Here is a 3,429-nt window from a genome sequence, read left to right on the forward strand (position 1 = left end):
CACCCTGCGCCCCGCATCCTGCGCGCACGCGCATCTGCATCTAGGGAAAAAGGCCGCCGGGGGCTCCGGGCGGGGTCCTGAGAGGGCACAACCGGGGCGCGGGGCCTTGGCCAAATCGGCCGCGCGCACGCACCTCCCTGAGCTTCGCTGCACCCCATCCCCCGCGCCCTCACACTGTCACTCTCCCCGACACACGGTCGGAGAAACCCTCACACGTTCCCACACTGTCCCCGCACGCCCACATAGTCGCCCAGCCGACCCTGCCGCTGGCATGGCCAGTGCCAATTGCAAGCCACCCCTGCCACACTTGGGTAACTCCTTCTCCATCCCTCCATGCACAGCTGTCCTCCCCCTCCTCACCTGTGTGACCTTGGCCAGCAGACTTCTCCTGTCAGGGCCCTCAGTTTTCTGGAGGGTTTAGGATTCTGGAATTTGGAGCGCTGGGGCCGCATCTCCCAGAGGAGGGAGCGCTGGATCTCCCCCTTGGATACGCATCGCATTCTCTCTCTCTCTCTCTCTCTCGGACCTGGTCTCCTTCCTTCAGCTGGCCCCGCAGAGCTTGGGTTTAGGCTTCGCAGCCAGGCCATTTCAGGGTGGGTGACAGGCAAAGTGGGGGCTTGGAGGGGGACTTTGGAGAGGCCCTGGCTAAAGAGCTGGGCGAGAGTGGGGAAACACTCCTTCAAGGGTTAGGGCAGGGCCAGTATCCGTCAACCAGGCACTTGACACTCCCAGAGGCAGAGGAGTGGGACCACTTGGTTCAAAGATGAGGCCGCGGGAACCCCCATCGAAAGTGGGTCCCTGTTGGCTCCGAGGTTGAGTCCAGCCTGACTCTGGCCATTCCAATCTCCCCTGGCTCCCTTCAAGGACTTGGGTGCCTCCTGGCAGGCATCCCCCTCATTTGCCCACTAGCTCCGTGCCGTCATCCCTGCTGTCACTGGTCTGTGAGCATCTTAAGGCAGGGACCGGTTCTTAATCTGTGCCAGCTGCTCGAGTGCTCAGCACAGGCGTGGCCCAGAGTGAGCATAGATTTCTGTGTGGTACATTCACGACCTTGACCTCACTGAATCTGCAGACTCACCCGAAGAGGGAGGCAAGGCCTGGATTTTCCCCCCATTTTTCAGATGAAACAATTGAGGCCACAAGAGAGGAAGGGATTTGGCCCTGCATTGACTGGATGATGGGATAGCTGGGGACATTCCCATGGGCCTGGCAGCGGGAGTGCCTCCCAGGTCCAGACACGGTTTTAAATCGGTTCCTGGGCCCTGCAGCTGAGTCTCGCCATCAACTCCAAGTGCAAGCCATTGTTTTCATTGCCCGCTTTCACAGCCGAGGAAACCAAGGACATGGGGCTCATGAGAGAGGAGTTGGGATGCAGACGTGGGCAGTGGGAACCCTGGCCTGAGCTACGCTGCAGAGGGGAAAGCTGGGGGCTGCCTGGGTCCCCGTCGGGCCTCTGCTGAGACCTGGCAGAGGGTCCGAGGGTGTCGGAAGGGGCTGGCTGGGCAGTTGCGGTCCCAGGGTATTGATTGTCCCCGCTGCTAACCTCGAGGACGAGGAGGACCAAGGACGCAGCTAGTCTTGTTCAGATCAACCTGGTCCATGCCCAGTGCTGCCAGGTGGTTTGAGCAAAGGGGCAGGCAGCTCTGGCACAGACATGTGGGAAGGTAACGCAGGCAGATGGCACTAGGGTAGCGTGGGAGGGGCCTTTGCGCGGAGCCAGAAGGGAAGCCAGTCCGATGGGGAAGGAAGCCCCAGGCTAAGAGTGCCGGGGCTGGGGAGAGAGCTACAACCATGGCCACCAAGGCACTGCAGCAGGCCCCTGAGGGACAAAGAAGGCTTGGGGGAGATCCTGGACTTACTGCTAGCTCTGGTACTGAAGGTTTTGTGACCTTGGTCAAGTCCCTTCCCCGCTCCAGCCCTGGGGAAGGTGGGAGGGTGGGCCTCAGTGGACTCCCGCTGACATTTCAGGATTCCCAGCTGGAGCTTCGGAGGTTGAATCATTTGCAAGCAAGTGAGGAGAGGCCCGGAAGTGATTCAGTGAGCTCTCTCCATCCCAGAATGTCTTCTCTCAGCCAAAGCGTGCTGGGGTCAGCTTAAGCCCTTCCCCCACTCCCCCTTTGCCTTCCTCGTGGACAAGATAAGAATGCCCTAGGCCTCTGGGGGCCTTGAGAGCTGATCTTCAGCTGGGACTCTTGAAGGCAGCAAAGCCAGGCCCAGCTTCCTTCCTCCCACCTTACGAAGTGAGTTGTCAGCACGGATGTGGGCTAAGCCCATTGCGCTCCCTTCCGATTTTAAACTGAGAGTGTCCGTATTTAACTGATGGCCGCTGTCTCTATCAGAGGTTACTAGCACATCAAATAATGTCGGTAACGATAGCGATAATAATAACGGCACTCGTTTTGTGCCACGCACCGTTCTCAGTGCTTCACAGATATCCACTCTCTTATTGAAACAACAACCAAATGTAGCAACGGCTGTTATATCCCCATTTTTCAGATGAGAAGATTGAGGCCCAGACAGGTTAGGCAACTTACCCAGGGTCACAGATCCAGTGGATGGTAAAATCAGGATTGGAAGACAGGCCCTCAGGCTCCCGAGCCTGGTCCGTGCATGTAGCCACTAGTTCCATAGTCTCTAGAAGTCTGTGCTGAACTCAGCAAAATGGAGCGTTGTGCATGTGAGCTGATTGTCAAGGGCACCTCCAGCCCTGGAAAGACCCTGAAGCTCAGAAGCTGAGCCACCTGTGTCTCCCATATTCCCACTGAGAAAAATAAACAAACCATGGATTTATATCAATCCGAAGCAGGTTGGGAAACAATTCGCAGTTCAGTAAATCCTTTGCATGGCCCCTCTGGTGTATCTCTGCAAAGGGGCAGTCTCGGTGTGTGCGTGAATGGCAGCTGATAGTTGGGGACCGGGGCTGTGGCACCAAAGGAAGACACTTACATCTAACCAAGGGCTTGCTACCCCGGAGGCGCACCAGTGCCCTCTCTGAGATGAGCCCAGGCGCTGGGTTCTGGCTGCAACTTGGCTGGGCGCAGCAGGCAGAGACCTGGAAGGTGCAGATGTCTTCTCCCTGCCCCGTGTCATTTTTCAGAAGGCCACTTCTTTAGCTGCGGCCTGAGCTCCTCACTGTTCCTCTCTTCCCCGCCCTGGCTGCGCTGGCGGAAGCCAGGCCAAGTGGTGCCTGGCTGGAAAGCCCTCCCCTGCCTGTGCACCTTCTGTTGGGTGGGAGGTATTGGAAGTGGGCCTGGGAGTGCCGCCTGGAGAGCAGGATCTGAGCCCACACGTCACCAGAACGGTTGGGAGGGGGGCGAGGTCAAGGTCACATGGCTGAGTAGGTGGCAGAACCCGAACCAGAGCCATGGGGTGAGGTAGGAGGAAAGGGCTGGAGGTTTGTCCTGAGTCCCACCTCGAGGACTGGCAAGG

Source organism: Pteropus vampyrus, unplaced genomic scaffold (assembly GCF_000151845.1).
Source record: "Pteropus vampyrus isolate Shadow unplaced genomic scaffold, Pvam_2.0 Scaffold275, whole genome shotgun sequence".
NCBI lineage: Eukaryota > Metazoa > Chordata > Mammalia > Chiroptera > Pteropodidae > Pteropus > Pteropus vampyrus.